Source organism: Schistocerca americana, chromosome 1 (genome assembly GCF_021461395.2).
Source record: "Schistocerca americana isolate TAMUIC-IGC-003095 chromosome 1, iqSchAmer2.1, whole genome shotgun sequence".
NCBI lineage: Eukaryota > Metazoa > Arthropoda > Insecta > Orthoptera > Acrididae > Schistocerca > Schistocerca americana.
Window position 1 is genome coordinate 298569866 of NC_060119.1, and position 19738 is coordinate 298589603.

Below are 19738 nucleotides of genomic sequence, written 5' to 3' on the forward strand. Positions count from 1 at the left end.
GCGACGACGACGATGCACAGAAAACTACGGAACCGGCCCGAAAATTTGTAGATAAGATAAAAAAACTCATCCCATAATTCAGTAAGGAATTTGTTTTCAACACCGAGCAATTGGGATTTGAAAGGGAAGTTAGAGATACCAACAGAGTCGTATCAAGATCAGCTAGCATCAATGCCTTAATGGATTCGTATTCAATTATGCCGACTGTAAATCTGGATGATAAACTGGATGGAAAGTTATTTATTGTTCTGCGAAACGTTGAAGGTACGCTGTCCCCTACGATTCTTTCTCGTGCACCTGATCTTGCAAGGGCAGTAGGGAATATTTACAGCAAGCAAAAGTCGGCAAATGAGCGTCAGGGAACTACAACTACGGTGTGAGAACTGCTTTTGGCCAATAGCTGGTCAAAATAACTTGCTTTTGCTTGATTTCCGGTTTGCGTATAAAAATCATACTCCTTCAGAGCGAACTATCCCTCCCGAAAAGTGTGTGACCACCTGGAACCACTAGACAATTTCAGCTTTCGAATTTTTTTAAGGATGCGCGGTTTCACGATAAGCTCCAAGATAGACTGTTTTGTATTCTGTTGCAAGCCGTCAATTCCATCAGTTCTCATCACCCCGCTACACCAATATGATTCTATACGCACTCTAAGAGTGGGTACCTAGCATAGCTGAACGTCCTGTGTGATTTGTAACTCCCAAGGCGTTCGCCTTCGATCCTAATGGTGGGAACCTTTGTAATCACCGTGGTGCGCCATTTTTCATTCGGTGGTCATGGTGAAAGTTAATGATTTGTTTTGAACATTTCTTGAATGTTGTCGATGTCCATTTTGTGAAGTGTGATACATACATACCATATAAAGTTGATCTCTGCATCTCCCCGACAAATTTCTCTTCTCCCCAATTTTATTCAGTAACTCCTCATTAGTTATGTGATTTACCCATCTAATCTTCAGCATTCTTCTGTAGCACCACATTTCGAAAGCTTCTATTCTCTTCACGTCTTAACTGTTTATCGTCCATGTTTCACTTCCTTACATGCCTACGCAGCAGACAAATACTATCAGAAAGGACTTCCTGACACATAAATCTCTCTCCCTCAGGAACGCTTTTCTTGCCATTGCCAGTCTACATTTTATATCCTCCCTACTTCGACCATCATCAGTTATTTTGCTTCCCAAATAGCAAAACTAATTTACTGCTTTAAGTATCTCATTTCATAATCTAATTCCCTCAGCATCACCTGATTTAATTCTACACTCCTGGAAATTGAAATAAGAACACCGTGAATTCATTGTCCCAGGAAGGGGAAACTTTATTGACACATTTCTGGGGTCAGATACATCACATGATCACACTGACAGAACCACAGGCACATAGACACAGGCAACAGAGCATGCACAATGTCGGCACTAGTACAGTGTATATCCACCTTTCGCAGCAATGCAGGCTGCTATTCTCCCATGGAGACGATCGTAGAGATGCTGGATGTAGTCCTGTGGAGCGGCTTGCCATGCCATTTCCACCTGGCGCCTCAGCTGGACCAGCGTTCTTGCTGGACGTGCAGACCGCGTGAGACGACGCTTCATCCAGTCCCAAACATGCTCAATGGGGGACAGATCCGGAGATCTTGCTGGCCAGGGTAGTTGACTTACACCTTCTAGAGCACGTTGGGTGGCACGGGATACATGCGGACGTGCATTGTCCTGTTGGAACAGCAAGTTCCCTTGCCGGTCTAGGAATGGTAGAACGATGGGTTCGATGACGGTTTGGATGTACCGTGCACTATTCAGTGTCCCCTTGACGATCACCAGTGGTGTACGGCCAGTGTAGGAGATCGCTCCCCACACCATGATGCCGGGTGTTGGCCCTGTGTGCCTCGGTCGTATGCAGTCCTGATTGTGGCGCTCACCTGCACGGCGCCAAACACGCATACGACCATCATTGGCACCAAGGCAGAAGCGACTCTCATCGCTGAAGACGACACGTCTCCATTCGTCCCTCCATTCACGCCTGTCGCGACACCACTGGAGGCGGGCTGCACGATGTTGGGGCGTGAGCGGAAGACGGCCTAACGGTGTGCGGGACCGTAGCCCAGCTTCATGGAGACGGTTGCGAATGGTCCTCGCCGATACCCCATGAGCAACAGTGTCCCTAATTTGCTGGGAAGTGGCGGTGTGGTCCTCTACGGCACTGCGTAGGATCCTACGGTCTTGGCGTGCATCCGTGCGTCGCTGCGGTCCGGTCCCAGGTCGACGGTCTCGTGCACCTTCCGCCGACCACTGGCGACAACATCGATGTACTGTGGAGACCCCACGCCCCACGTGTTGAGCAATTCGGCGGTACGTCCACCCGGCCTCCCGCATGCCCACTATACGCCCTCGCTCAAAGTCCGTCAACTGCACATACGGTTCACGTCCACGCTGTCGCGGCATGCTACCAGTGTTAAAGACTGCGATGGAGCTCCGTATGCCACGGCAAACTGGCTGACACTAACGGCGGCGGTGCACAAATGCTGCGCAGCTAGCGCCATTCGACGGCCAACACCGCGGTTCCTGGTGTGTCCGCTGTGCCGTGCGTGTGATCATTGCTTGTACAGCCCTCTCGCAGTGTCCGGAGCAAGTATGATGGGTCTGACACACCGGTGTCAATGTGTTCTTTTTTCCATTTCCAGGAGTGTATTACATTCTGTTATTCTTTTTGATTTTGTTGACGTTCATTTTATATACACCTTTCAAGATACTGTCCATTCCATTCAATTGCTCTTCAAAGTCCTTTGCTGTGTCTGACAGAATTAGAATGTCGTCGGCAAAACTCAAAGTTTTTATTTCTTCTCTCTGGGCTTTAATTGCTAATCCAAACTTGTCTTTTGTTTCCTCTACTGCTTGCTCAATATACAGACAGAATAACATAGGAGATAGGCTTCCCTTTTCTGCCCCTCGACTCATATAACAGCCGTCTGGGTTCTGTACAAATAGTGAATACTGGGCACTTCCGTAAATAAACAACAACAAATAATCAGTCTATCAGACTGATAATTATGGGAATTACCTAGTTTACTTCAGCTATGTAGTTTAGAAACATGGTCAAGCACATAAATTTATTCAGTAGAGAGAGGGGGGGATAGAGCCGACGAGTTTATTTTTTTTTTGGGGGGGGGGGGAGGGGGAGGGGGCGGGTGTACTAGCTGTTAGCTAGTAAAAAAAAAAAAACTCGTCAGCTCTATGCCCCTCTCTCTCTCTCACTCAAACACACACACGATATAAGCGTCATAAATAGAAGTTAGTGTCGAATATATACTTCGTTAGGTTGGCAACAAACAGGTAAACATACCAAAGAAGATGAAACACGTAAAGGAGACACAATATTTACGTTGTGAAAAACAGAGTACGACGAAATAGTTGTATCGAGTGACAAAGAACAATAGTCCACCACAAAAAACAGTGAGAAACATGGTGAACAGTGTGTGGAAGGCGAGAACACAAAGATGTGATTATATGGCAGTGATAAAAATGGTAGAGCGACCTCCAGACCGGATGTGTGGAAATGCAGCTCAGCAAATCGTAAGTAATTACTTTTTTTACAAAAAAATTGTGAAGTGAACTGTCTAATAATTTAAAACTAACAAAACTGTATCGTTATAGATCCCACTGATGATGCCTTAGAACAGGAGAAGGCGAAACGCGTATGGGACAAACAAAGTAATTAGAAGCAGGAAAAAACAAGTAATCTTAGAGGTATTCCATTGCTTTCAGGTCTGGATTATGGGCAGGCCAGTCCGTTATTGCCTACACACCATTGCCTCACAAAAGACAGGGTGCAATGTTACGCTGACACTATCATCGTCTCCAAATCGTTCCTCCACTGCACTCGGCATGCTCAATGCGATAAAATATGTTCACATTACTACGCATTTAGCGTTTTCTTAAGCACAGTAACGAGACCACACACTGACCACGAAAAACACCTCTATACCGCAACACGATGGCAGGTCACATGCTCCAGGCGTACGCCGGAGCCAAATGCTTCCACAGCACTGGCACGGGATATAGCGTGACCCATCGCTTGAAATTACACAGTTCGAGTCAGCCACTGTCCAGAGGCGGCTTTCTCCACACCACTTCAAGCGTCACTTAGCACCGATCACAGATATGTGTCGCTTATGTAGAGCTGCTCCACCAGTGTGACTCCCTGTGCACAGTCACTTTGGTAGTTGGATATCTGGTACTACTTTGGAACTGACAAGTGATTTCTTCCGCTGACTACATGCGATTTTTAACAACCGCTCTCCGCAATGACGACTGATGTTGAAAGAAGGATTCACGGGGGCTTTGCCGGTGAGTCTGAGGAGGATTACAGGCCATCTGACGATAAAAATTACATCTTTTACTTGGACGCAAGTAATGTCTACGAACATGCTACGCAACAAAGAGTACCATTTGGAGGGTTCCGATGGCTGTACAAAGATGAAACCATCGGATTGAAGTATAAGATCCTTGATGTGGCTGCTAATGCTAGTATGGAATACGTCCTGGAGGCAAACCTGGAATATTCCACCGAACTGCATGACGAGCACAGTGACTTTTCGCTGTGTTCGGAGCGCCTAGTCCTGCGAAGTGGTTCTGCCCCAAAATTGACGACAACGCTGGAAAATAAGCAGAGATACATTCTACACTACAGAAACCTCCAGCAGTGTCTCAGGTCGGGAATGTGACTTCTTGGAATGACCCTCGGCATCTTCTTCGATCAGTGACCTGGTTTGAAGGAATTCATTGATGTTAATGCTGAACAGAGGGCTCTCGGTGAGTGTGAGTTTCAATTATTCAGTTTTTGGGAAAACGATAGAAAGTGTTAGAAACCATCGTGAAATTAATTTAGTTTCTTGCTTGGATGGGTGTTATGGTACAAGAGATTACGTATCCAGGCCAAATTTAAACTGGGCCACAACCAGCAATGAAAGACTAGTTGCTGTGGAGAAGATTAAGGTTTGAGTGGAGTTAACTAAGCCTGTCTATATTGATAAGTATGTTCTGGATCTCCCCAACCTCCGCATCTACTGGTTAGACTACGCGTTTGTACAGCAGTACTTTGCTAAGCATAAGTTACTTTATATGGATGTAGATAGTTTCATCTACTGGGGGAAAGGCTTGATCCATATGAATTAATTAGATACAATCCCAAGAAATTCGACACATCTAGATATGCACCCGATAATCATTACAACATAACATCTCAGAACAACAATTTTTTTCAGTGCTTTGTATAACAAAAATACAAAAAAATATTTATAGCGTTATTAATGAAAAAACAACAAATGCACCTCTGTGATATTGTATACATAGATCATCTTATTTTTAAAAACATTTCTATATATAAACCATCTTTTTATATTAAAAAAATGAATATATACACTCCTGGAAATGGAAAAAAGAACACATTGACACCGGTGTGTCAGACCCACCATACTTGCTCCTGACACTGCGAGAGGGCTGTACAAGCAATGATCACACGCACGGCACAGCGGACACACCAGGAACCGCGGTGTTGGCCGTCGAATGGCGCTAGCTGCGCAGCATTTGTGCGCCGCCGCCGTCAGTGTCAGCCAGTTTGCCGTGGCATACGGAGCTCCATCGCAGTCTTTAACACTGGTAGCATGCCGCGACAGCGTGGACGTGAACCGTATGTGCAGTTGACGGACTTTGAGCGAGGGCGTATAGTGGGCATGCGGGAGGCCGGGTGGACGTACCGCCGAATTGCTCAACACGTGGGGCGTGAGGTCTCCACAGTACATCGATGTTGTCGCCAGTGGTCGGCGGAAGGTGCACGTGCCCGTCGACCTGGGACCGGACCGCAGCGACGCACGGATGCACGCCAAGACCGTAGGATCCTACGCAGTGCCGTAGGGGACCGCACCGCCACTTCCCAGCAAATTAGGGACACTGTTGCTCCTGGGGTATCGGCGAGGACCATTCGCAACCGTCTCCATGAAGCTGGGCTACGGTCCCGCACACCGTTAGGCCGTCTTCCGCTCGCGCCCCAACATCGTGCAGCCCGCCTCCAGTGGTGTCGCGACAGGCGTGAATGGAGGGACGAATGGAGACGTGTCGTCTTCAGCGATGAGAGTCGCTTCTGCCTTGGTGCCAATGATGGTCGTATGCGTGTTTGGCGCCGTGCAGGTGAGCGCCACAATCAGGACTGCATACGACCGAGGCACACAGGGCCAACACCCGGCATCATGGTGTGGGGAGCGATCTCCTACACTGGCCGTACACCACTGGTGATCGTCGAGGGGACACTGAATAGTGCACGGTACATCCAAACCGTCATCGAACCCATCGTTCCACCATTCCTAGACCGGCAAGGGAACTTGCTGTTCCAACAGGACAATGCACGTCCGCATGTATCCCGTGCCACCCAACGTGCTCTAGAAGGTGTAAGTCAACTACCTTGGCCAGCAAGATCTCCGGATCTGTCCCCCATTGAGCATGTTTGGGACTGGATGAAGCGTCGTCTCACGCGGTCTTCACGTCCAGCAAGAACGCTGGTCCAGCTGAGGCGCCAGGTGGAAATGGCATGGCAAGCCGCTCCACAGGACTACATCCAGCATCTCTACGATCGTCTCCATGGGAGAATAGCAGCCTGCATTGCTGCGAAAGGTGGATATACACTGTACTAGTGCCGACATTGTGCATGCTCTGTTGCCTGTGTCTATGTGCCTGTGGTTCTGTCAGTGTGATCATGTGATGTATCTGACCCCAGGAATGTGTCAATAAAGTTTCCCCTTCCTGGGACAATGAATTCACGGTGTTCTTATTTCAATTTCCAGGAGTGTATATATATATATATATATATATATATATATATATATATATATATATATATACTGCATGAAAATATTATTGTCAATAAAAACCATTTGTTAAAAATCTATTATTATTTGTAAAAGAATCTAGTCCCTAATTAATTTGAAAAACAGCTGTGATTATTTTTCCAAATGTGCATCTTTTCTATGTTGGTGTAAATAAAAAGAAAGGAAATCTGGAAATCTATCATCTGTCTAGCAGTGCTATGTTTATATGCAACTGAGTCACAGGGTGCTACAACAACAAAACAATTTATTTTCGTTTTATTCTATATTTATCACACACATATAATCTGTATACACATCATCACAAAATCATTCAGTCTTTTACAATATTGTTCAAATAAGTGTTTTCTATACGCTTTGAATTCAGTGTGAATCGTGTTCTAGTCTTCAGATGCAGTTGTATACATAGGTCTTCCGTCAGTAAATTCTGCCTCCATAGAATTTATACAAGCTCACAACTTACGTTCTTTGTCACCAGTTGAATACATATGTTTGTTTACAGTTCTTATTGTACTATATTTATACTACTCACACAAAAATACTTTACAAACTCATAGTATGAAGCTCTAATATATGGATGTCCCGTATTAGCCTATCCACTGCAGTTGTTACTGTATCATATAAATCATACAAATTCAGAACATTTGAATGCTATAGGTAAATGTACATGTCTCCTGAAGTTAAGTCAAGGACAGCTTCACCATATATATCAATTATTGAAAACTTTATCCAAACGTATGAACATCAGTATGCGTGTAAAACGAATAGTAATCTGTCATCATTTTCTTCTCTACATACTCTCTCATGCTACACATATCGTCCCACTCATACTGTGTATACTGCGCTTCAGCACCAACATGTTGAACGTTTTCTACTTCCATACCTATTCCAAAGTCACTGTCATTCACGCATTTAGAGTCACTAGCTATCACACGGTATATACTGCTGAATAATAGCACACTTATGGGAGTTAGCTGAGGCTTGACGAGTTAGGGAGTTCCAGTGATGATACAGAATAGTTGAATGATAGCAGGTCCAGTAAATCTGGAAAGTCGACTGAAAACTGATGCTGTTGCTGGTGTGACAGCATAGATGGTGGTATGTTGTAGACTTGAGTACCCACATCGAGCACTTCCGTTGGTGCATGCTGTGCTGCTGGAATAAAAATTTAAAAAACGAAAAGTAAGTATAAATGAATATATTTGCAAATGAGTAATTGCACGAGTCAAAAATTATCTACACTTTCGACTATACCGTTTATTAACATGAATCTAGGGGTGTACAACGTACATCATTTTTCTACTTAATCTCCTTCCTTCCTAATGCACTTGGCCAAACGATCAACGAGCTTACGTATTTCTTCCAAATACAAGGTTTTCTGTTGGTCATTAAGCCACTTTTGCACCGCATTTCGCACGTCCACATCTGAGATAAATCGGCGACCACGCAAAGTATCTCTGAGCAGCCCAGACGAGTGAAAGTCACTTGAAGCAAGATCTGGGCTGTAGGGATGGTGTTCCAATACCTCAAATTTTATCTTGTTGATGGTTTCAATAGTGTGACGGGCCATGTGTGGTGGTGCATTGTCATGCAACAACAACAGTTTCTTCCACAGAAAACTTCGTTGCTTGGTGTGAAGTGCTGGCTTCAGCTCCTTTCCCATCAATTCACTATATCCCGCACTGCTGATAGTTCTTCCTTTTTCCATGAACTCTGCCAGTATGAGCCCCTGTGAATCCCAAAACACCGTTAGCATAACCTTTTCTGCGGATGGCCCTGTCCTCGTCGGCGATCCAGGGTGGTTCCACTGCATACTCTGGCGCTTTGACTCAGGCTCGTAGTGACGCACCCATGTTTCATCGCAGCGACAATTCTGCTCAAAAATGCATCACCTTCGTTGCGGAAGCGAGTGAGTAAGCGTTGACAGACCCTAACACTAGTGATCTTGCAGTCGTCGGTAAGCGTTCTTGGTATCCACCATGCACAGACTTATGGAAACTGAGTTCGTAGTGGATGATGTAATGGGCGGAGCTATGACTGATGTTCAAAGTGGATGCTGCCTCATCGACAGTGATTCGCCTATTCGCCAGAACCATCTCTCGAGCTTGCTGAATTATATCATCTGTTGTGGAGGTTGATGGCCTTCCCGCTCCCTCTTCATGCGTTACACTTGTTCGAGCACTTTTAAACTTCTCTATCCAGAATAACGCAGTTTTACATGATAGTGCACTTCTCCCATATTACGATGATAGTCTGTGATGAATGTCTGCCCCTTTGACACACTCTGGCCAGAGGAATAGGATCGCCACCCGTTATTACTCTTTGGTGCACACTTCTAATGGACTTGCCATGCCATATCTGCAACAGAAGGAAGAACAATTGCTGCAGTAAGATAAAACTGTCACAGAATTACTACAACAGTATAACAATGACATGTGCGAGGACGGAAGACAATGTGCACAATGTAACAAATGTTATGGCAAAAGTGTAGATAATTTTTGACTTGCCCTCGTAATATTTTTACTAACTGATGGATAATTACTTACAATCAATCTTCTTCTGCTTTCTGACTAATCTCTGCCAGCAGTGCTTCGTGACGATCCTTTTACCACCAAATGGTTCCTATAGGATGAGAGCGAGGCGGGAGGGAGTTCGATTCACATTGGATGACCACCTCTTCTCCCCCTCCACTCTCGTCCTTTGTGTGACCTTGCCTTGTGTTGACGATGACCTTCAGCAACATGACACTGATCAAAATGTGCTGACAGATGTGAGTCAGCAATTTGCGCCATCTCTCCTATTGACCCTCTACTCCCTTCTGGCTACTTCACATTTTTTCTCAGGCAGGTTGCACTTCGGTGTTATTTGACACAAGTAGACAAGACACGAAAGATAAAGCAAAAGGCGTTGTTCATTGCCTTCTAAACTTTGTTTGCTGTTTCTATAAGTACAGATGGGAGACAAAATATGGAAATATCACGAGATATGGATGCCTGAACATAAATGCAGGTGCTAGCCAAGCCTGCATATTGCGCTGTTGTACTTGACTGTAGACGGCACCTGTGCAGTGTCTTTAATACGTTGCTGTGTCAGTTGTCAGAATAGTGCTCCGTGTGTTGCTAGTGTATTATGTCAGACCTAAGTGAATTCGAACGTGAGCAAATTGTTGGTGCTCTTATGTTGGTTGCTTCCATACCCAAGGTACCCGAATCGTTTGGTATACCAAAAAGCACCGCACTGGAGGTTTTTACCACATACAGGGAAAGCTGGAGAACATCATCCCTTAACTCACAACGCGGACGAAAGTGTGTCTTGCGAGACGGTGACGGAGGATCGTTGAAGAGGATTGTAGAAAAATTAGAGGACGACAGCTGCAAAAGTCACTGCAGAACTGAATGTCGCACTTGCGAACTCTGTCAGACCCAAAACAACATAAAAGGGGCTCCGCAAGCTGAGAACTGCATGACGAGCTGGAATTCCGAAATCGCCTACCGTGGATGCGAATGCCCGCAACAGGAAAACGTGGCGCCGAAGCTGTGAAATTTGAACTAAGGAGAAATAGAAGGTGGTCATTTGGTCGGTTGAGTCTTATTTCACACTGTTTCCATCTTCTGAGGATCAAATGTCGCATACCCCATGGTCAGCACAGTCACCAGATCGCAGTATGAGGTATAATTTGGAGGGAAGTGTGCATGACCGCTATCCACCTCCATCATAGTTACCCAAACTTGCCTCTATTTTGCTGGGAGAAAGGTATAAGATTCCCTTGAAAGCCACACAGGACCTGTTTTTATCCATTCCGAGACGACTTGAAGCTGCTTTGATTGCCAATAGTTTTGCTATCTGGTGTTAGGCATAATAATGTGTTATGTTTTTAGTGTTCCCACATTTTCGTCCAGCGCCCGTTTATACACTACTGGCCACTAAAATTGCTACACCAAGAAGAAATGCAGATGATAAACTGGTATTCATTGGACAAATATATTATACTAGAACTGACATGTGATTACATTTACACGCAATCTGGGTGCATAGATACTGAGAAATCAGTACCCAGAACAACCACCTCTGGCCGTAATAACGGCCTTGATACGCCTGGGCATTGATTCAAACAGAGCTTGGATAGCGTATACAGGTACAGCTGCCCATGCAGCTTCAACACGATACCACAGTTCATCAGGAGTAGTGACTGGCGTATTGTGACGAGCCAGTTGCTCGGCCACCATTGACCAGACGTTTTCAATTGATGAAAGATCTGGAGAATGTGCTAGCCAGGGCAGCAGTCGAACATTTTCTGTATCCAGAAAGGCCGGTACAGGACCTGCAACATGCGGTCGTGCATTATCCTGCTGAAATGTAGGGTTTCGCATGGATCGAATGAAGGGTAGAGCCACGGGACGTAACACATCTGAAATGTAACGTCCACTGTTCAATGTGCCGTCAATTCGAACAAGAGGTGACCGAGGCGTGTAACCAATGGCATCCCATACCATAACGCCGGGTGGTACGCCAGTATGGAGATGACGAATACACGCTTCCAATGTGCGTTCACCGTGATGTCGCCATACACGGATGCGACCGTCATGTTGCTGTAAACAGAACCTGGATGCATCCGAAAAAATGACGTTCTGCCATTCGTGCCCCTAGGTTCGTCGTTCAGTACACCATCGCAGGCGATCCTGTCTGTGATGCAGCGTCAAGGGTAACCGCAGCCATGGTCTCCTAGCTGATAGTCCATGCTGCTGCAAACGTCGTCGAACTATTCGTGCAGATGGTTGTTGTCTTGCAAACGTCTCCATCTGTTGACTCGGGGATCGAGACGTGTCTGCACCATCCGTTACAGTCATGCGGATAAGATGCCTGTCATCTCGACTGCTAGTGATGCGAGGCCGTTGGGATCCAGAACGGCGTTCCGTATTACACTCCTGTTCCCACCGATTCCATATTCTGCTAACAGTCATTGGATCCCGACCAACGCGAGCAGCAATGTCGCGATACGATAAACCGCAATCGCGATAGGCTGCAATCCGACCTTTATCAAAGTCGGAAACGTGATGGTAAGCATTTCTCCTCCTTACACGAGGTATCACAACAACGTTTCACCAGGCAACGCCGGTGAACTGCTGTTTGTGTATGAGAAATCGGTTGGAAACTTTTCTCGTGTCAGCACGTTGTAGGTGTCGTCACCGGCGCCAACCTTGTGTGAATGCTCTGAAAAGCTAATCATTTGCACATCACAGCAAATTCTTCTCGTCGGTTAAATTTCGCGTCTATAGCACGTATCTTCGTGGTGTAGCGATTTTAATGGCCAGTAGTGTATTTTCTCGTGCACATAACTTTACATGTTTTGACAGGTTTCTACGAGAATTTTTCTATTCTTCTAGTTCTCAAAGGTGTGGAGAATTTAACATGCGACGTATGTCAAGAACATCCACTATGAATTTTGTTTTCGTCACTATAAACTCCATTATCGTTGTTTTTGCTACGTCTTGTTATTATATTTCGATTTTTCCGTAAAAAGTGTGGTCTCTCATAAATTCACTTTCATTCTTCAGGTGTAGAACTGTGCTGGAGGCAGCCCTCATAGTTTTGGTGCTGACTTGTGAACAAAACGTCCACATGTGACAGGCGTGACTTGCTATACGAATAAAGTGTCAGGGGCACTGCAGTAGACTCGCTTGCCACATGCTGTCAACCGACGCAAGAAAGTTGCTCATGTACAAGAGGCTTAAATTACGCTGCACTGCTATGCCTTCACTTTAGCAGAGTCGTAGATACTTATTTCTTGAAATTCGATATAATTCTGTATTAAATGAAAAGTACGTACCAAGTTTTCACGAAGTCGCAAATTTCCTCTCTCCATCATTCCTTCTCCTCTCCGTGGGGCGACTATGGTTAGCAGAAAAGAGGTTACTTTGGAAGAACCCACTGTCCCTCCTCTTTACTGCTAAGTAGCTGTTCTTATCTAATATTTCAGACAGAGCCTTTATGTCACTGTACAGAGAACGTAACGAAAGAGACTGCTTGATAACCAGCAGAAGAGACTGCGTCTGAGCAAGAGTAATGCCTGCCACAAAGCGACAGTACTGTTACACCGCGCGTTTCTCCGAGAAATACTGAAAGCTACCTGACGGTGCGTGAAAAACTAAGCGTTCGTTACGATATTTTCATTTGCTTTGCTTGATTTTGATTACAGCAAGGAGCACAGCCACTTCAAATTGTCTGAACCATAACCTTTTAGCGCACTGTCTGCGGTTAGAGTAAGTAAAATATAGTTTTCTTTCCATTACTCTGCTGTGACCTCATTCCCACAGACTTTCTGTGCTGAATATGAGTTCAGTCATTCAGCACTTTGCATAGTAAAATAAGGGGGCTATCAAAAAATTTCCGTTTGAGGGCGTTGCCGAAGCATCTCACGAAATAAGCATCATACGAAAAAACTACAAAGGACGAAATCGTCTAGCTTCAAGGACGAAACCAGGTGGCGCTATGGTTGGCCCGCTAGATGGTGCTGCCATAGGTCAAACGGATATCAACTCCATTATGTAAATAGGAACACCCATTTTTTATTACATATTCGTGTAGCACGTAAAGAAATATGAATGTTTAATTGGACCACTTTTTTCGCTTTATGATAGACGGCGCTGTAATAGCCACAAACGCATAAGTACGTGGTATCACGTAACATTCCGCCAGTGCCGACGGTATTTGCTTCGTGATATATTACCCGCTTTAAAATGGACCGTTTACCAATTGTGGAAAAGGTCGATATTGTGTTGATGTATGGATACTGTGATCAAAATGCCCAACGGGCGTGTGCTATGTCTGCTGCTCGGTATCCTGGACGACATTATTTAAGTGTCCGGACTGTTCGCAGGATAGTTACGTTATTGAAGGAAACAGGAAGTGTTCAGCCATATGTGAAACGTCAACCACGACCTGCAACAAATAATGGTGCCCAAGTAGGTGTTTTAGCTGCTGTCGCGGCTAATCCGCACATCAGTAGTAGATAAATTGCGCGGGAATCGGGAATCTCAAAAACGTCGGTGTTGAGAGGAATGTCGTTACACGTATTGCCAAATGCATTGAGGTTGACGGACATCATTTTGAGCATTTATTGCATTAATGTGGTATTTACAGGTAATCACGCTGTAACAGCATGCGTTCTCAGAAATGATAAGTCGACAAAGCTACATGTATCACATTGGAACAACCGAAATAAAATGTTCAAACGTACCTTCGTTCTGTATTTTAATTTAAAAAACCTACCTGTTACCAACTTTTCGTCTAAAATTGTGAGCCAAATGTTTGTGACCATAACAGCGCCATCTATCACAATGCGAAAAAAGTGGTCCAACTAAAACATTCATATTTCTTTACGTACTACAAGAATATGTAATAAAAAATGGGGGTTCCTATTTAAAAAAAAAACGCAGTCGGTATCCGTTTAACCTATGGCAGCGCCATCTAGCGGGCCAACCATAGCGCCATCTGGTTTCCCCCTTCAAGCCAAACAAGTTTCGTTCTTTGTAGTTTTTTCGTTTGACGCTTATTTCGTGAGATATTTGGCCCGGTCACGATCAATGGACCACCCTCTATAACCACCGACGTGTAGCCGAGGGATTAGTGTTTTCTTCGTGCATTCGTGGCTTTCCGAGGTGTGTGCGGTAAATGCGGAATTGTAAACTATGGCGACGTTAATACCAAATGCGTCCAAAAAGGACCAACGTGCTCTTATTCTTTCCTTGGCTGCCGAAGGGCGAACACCGATAGACATCCATCGAAGAATAAAGGATGTGTATGGAGCAACATGTCTGTCGACCACCACCCTTGTGGAAAGATGTTACAAGGGGTGCAGCTGCGTCATGATAACGAACGTCCCCATAATACAAATGTCATAATGCAGAAGTTACGCAACTCAAGTGGGAGGCACTCGATCGCCCGCCCTAGAGCCCTGATCTCTCCCCATGCAATCATCAAGCGTTCCGTCCCTTAAAACAGGCCTTGAAGGGTCGACGATTCCTCTTGTACGAGGATGTGCAAAAGGCAGTTACGGACTTCTTCACGCAGCAAGGACACGGTGGTATACCAAACACCTACTCCAACCCGGTATGTCGATGGGCTCACGGTGAGTTTGCCTGATAGGCATACCGTTTCTGGACTGTACGGCTCTTATAAATTGATCATAAGAAGTTTGTCACACAACCGGATTTCGCAATCAAAGGCGTAACAATAGGTGTCTAGTAGTTTTGATATCTGCTGTATTGTTGAAACCATCGTTCGCATTAAGGGCAGCTTTATCTTTTTACATCACCGTATCTGATTGGTGAGCCTCAGTCTCTCTGCGGGCATGGCGATTAATAAGGGAAGCAAATTTGAAGTCAGTATTTTACAATGATAAGAGGAAGTAAATGAAAATTAGATGGGTATATAATGCTCTAGAAGAATCTGACAAAGCAATGAAATATCTAAGTGGAACCATGTCCATTGCAGTAGATGGCATTCCCTAAGAAATAATCAGGTGCTTGGGAGAACCAACCATGACAAAACTCTTCCACCTTCTATGCAAGAAATATTAGACAGGCCATACCGTCAGACTTCGAGAAAGAAGTAACAATTCCCGATCCAGAGACCGTAGGTATTGAACTGTCTCTCCATGGTTGCAATATACTTACAGGAAGTATTTACAGAAGAATGGAAAAATGGTAGAAACTGATCTCGGGTAACATCGGTTTGGGTTCCGGAGAAATGTTGGAACATGCGAGACCAAACTGACCCAGCAGCTTATTGTAGTAGATAGAATGGAGGAAGACAAACAAACGTTAATAGCATTTGTAGATTCAGAGGAAACTTTAGACAACGTTGACAGAGCCAGTGTCCTGCAATTCTGATTATCCAATTGAAGAAGGAAGATGAGACAGTAGCTTTCTCTTCCCACATATCGTTCGAATTAACGTGAAAAAAAATTACTGAGCCGCTCGCTGTCTTAACGGAAACACACTAACATGTTTATTATGTGCGAATAATGGCTCACATAGCCTAATTTTAATTTCGTGATTTCCGTAATAGGTTCGTCATAAACGTGGAGATCATCAGCACATTAACCCGCCTCCGTTTTAGACCACATTACGATGAGTTCTGAGTCAACGCACGTCTAACGACTTCACATTAGTGAGACGTTGAATCTTATCAGAAATTTCAGACCAAATCAGAAGTAGCCTGCGAACGGACGTCTGTTAACATGTAGGTATAATATACCTACATGTCTGTTAATAATACTTTTTAATATAAGATCTCTCGAGAATTCATTTGTTTCACAGTTTTTTTTCATTATTGTTCTGCATTGTTGATACACATGGCATCACTTAAAATTTCGACCCTTTTATGCCGTGAATAGTGAAGATCACGGACTGGAAACATCATATTCTGTCTAGTAGGCGTAATTTATATCTCATTTAGGTTTAGCCAACATATTTGTAATCTGGTAGGTAATGGTTGTGTGTTGTATCGCTTCTACCGCAGAGGTACCGTTCACAGCAAAATGTCGAAACTTTTTCCACAGGTTTGACCGCACGCATTAAAAAGAGAAAAAAAATCGCAACATGTATTAGCCATATGCAGACAACGCTAGGGGGCTGCAGTGACTTCGAAGAAGGTAAAATCGTGGAAGAGTGAATAGTGTGGCATTACAGAAACTATTGCGAAACAGCCCAACTTTGACCACGAAAGGTCATCGTTTAGCAGCTACGGAAATTGCAAAGATTTATCAGTCGCTCATGTGTTGCAACTTTTCGCGAGAGACCACAGTTGTGTGGTTTCACACTTGCAGTATCAGCTTCATGATTGCATGCCATTTTATTCCTCGAATTGATAAAGCGTTTTCTAACGATGTGCGGTGAGCAGTATGCGTAACAGACGGTCAGGTTCCCGAGTATTTCAGCATATCGCCCTTTATGAACGCTCCTAAAATTCTGAAGAAAACTTGACAGCTGAGAGTACATCGTTAAATTGTGACGATTTTGTAATTGCAAAGGAAGAATAGAACTACCCATTCAGCTCAATAAATGGAAATGGAAAACGTGTTTCCAAAAGGCGATTAGTATCTGAACCAGGCTGCTTTACGATCCCTTCTATCGACATCTGGGCGATGACGTTTCAGCAACCCCTGCTGAGAAGCATGCATATTATTCATAAAAGCAGCTTCCTATAAAGTCATTTATAATCGTTAACAACATTTGTTGTAGGAGATAGTAACGCATTCACCGTGCAGAAAGTGATTTTGCTTTTGCTACTTCTATAGTAAGTCTTTTGTTAGCCGGCCGGGGTGGCCGAGCGGTTCTAGGCGCTACAGTCTGGAACCACGCGATCGCTACGGTCGCAGGTTCGAATCCTCTTATCTTTTAATCTTTTTAGAATACGAATAAATCAACAGTTCCTCAGAGCACGTAATTTAGGAAGATGTGTTGATGGACACTTCAACAATCTGAACGTAACAGCGCCTGATGTTACCAGTGGCAAATCCAGTCTTTTATAAACGTGATTTTAAAGCATTTGCGATGCAGTTCATATTATTGTGCGCTGAAATTTAACTCCTTAAGTGTCAGTGATGAATATACATACCGCTTGTCTCAAATGCTGTTTATTACCTTCTTTACTAAAAACGGTCGACTTTATTTGTGTTAATATATTCACACCCACCCATTTTACGTGCGGCTCCCACAACCGGATTTCGTAAACCGATTTCCAATACTGCTTCTGAGTGGTCATTTAAACACTTCAAAATCGATTCTGGAGATCCGCTTCTAGTTGTCGGGTTTCCAATTCCGCAATCGAGTTTCACTCTCACGTAAACGCATAATCATTTTTGAAGTGCACTTGGGTTGTCAGGTTATGTCTTGTTCTCAAAATATTCGGCTGTTATGGATGGAGTGACTTTTGTGCAGTGAATGAGCATGAAGGTCTACTTCTAAAAATTAGGTGAAGAGAAACAGCGATTGTGTTGACTAACTGGAAATTGGAACAGCTGTTTTCCAGACGCCATATTTAACTCGGCTTCGAACCTTAACATGTAAACACGACAGCTAAAAACGTTTCCCCGAATTTGGTTTTCGTCTTTCGGAAGATATAACGCGTGTAAATGCAGTGAATAGTTTCTGTAATAAGTGCGAATACCATGTGCGATGTTGGTAGGCTTGAAATAACAGCGAACAAGTGAGTAATGGTTCGAATATTTACCAATGGCCTTTGAGGCACTCGTCTTTAGAGATGGTTTTGAGCATCGCTAGCATTTGTCGCCTGTGGGGCTACAATTTTCTCATCTTCTGACAAATACGACGGTAAGTTTAACTCATAGTAACATTTCCTACAGTTTAAAGTGCAAAATCAGTGCGGAAGTTTTGTGTGTGCATATTTATAGCTATTTTTCTTCCGCGGCGTACGTATAAACAAACTGATTGTCGTGAATACAGTTGCTAGTTATATCCAATTTTACAAATTATATGCTGTGATTTGCTGCTTCTCTTGAAGAATGAACATTTCAGATAATATTGTTTCACAAATGATCTCGAAAAAATGTTTGCCACTGAGATAATATAAATTATTTCCGCTGGCAGTGCACATACAGGATGGGTACTGAAAATAAACAACATGAAAACAGTTTATGCAGGCACGTGAATGTAATAGGCATATTACACATTCACTTTTAGTTGATTTTTATAGTTAGATGGATCATACTGTCATCCGTGAATATTTCTTGTAGGTCTATAAGAATGTCTTCACTAAGCCCTGCCATAAAATGGAAAGCAGATGGTCAAAGCGCGTGAACGTGGACAACAACATGCGTAATGCTACAGAAAAGTCATGTCTTGAGAAGATATAAAATTGACAAAAGCGAATGTGTGCAGTGTCCCAAAAATATAACAGGCTGCAACCTATATATGGGTGGTACTGATTTGTTTGACCACCTGCATTCTTCATAATCAGTAGCTTGGAGATCAAGATGCTCGTGGATGAACATATTTTATTAATTTCTGAATACCTCAGCTCTCATCAGCTACATTTTTATTCACATACGGTCAAACTTTGCAATCAAAAACTTGTTACCCATTTGAATTTTAGAACTAAACTAGTAGATCAACTAATTAGCTCTACCCATACTAAAAAGGGGCTATTGTTTCTAATTGTAGGACATGGTGTAGGTGTGGTTACCACAGCACCGAAGAAAAACAAAAACGAAGCAACATTGTGTTCCAGAGATGCGAAGTTTCTCTTTGTAAACAGGGTTTTTATTCCTTACGATGTAAGAGATGGACTAAGAAACAGGTGTGCTACTGTTTTTATACATTGTAATTGTTTCACTGTCACTGTCTTTGAGTTAACCGTCGGCCCATAACTCACGAATGACTTAGAAACACACAATAAATTCAGCAGTTTCAGTGATTAGTATTCCCAAAGCCTACGTATTGACATGTATTTCATTGTTATGCTAGGTAGGACAGTTGGTCATTGAAAGCGTTAAGGAATACTGTTGTGCCTATTGGCCGTCGGCATATCTTACTGAAATAAATCTGTCTACATTACAAATGATAGCGTACCCATTTCTACATTTTCTCATTCAAAATACATCTTTATGAAAATACATATCACACAACGGCGTGCTCCAATTTTGTTGGGAGTGAGCCAACCTCTCATATATCTATATTTTAATATTTTAATTTCATTTATCTATTTATTTTAATTATCATACAGTTTTCGAATTTTCGCTGAAGAAAAGAGTTGAAAACTTAATATTTTTGCTTGTAATAGTGTTACAATTAGAAACAAAATAAGCAGTGTTAAAAGACCTTAACTCATTTGCTGGCGGCCAGAA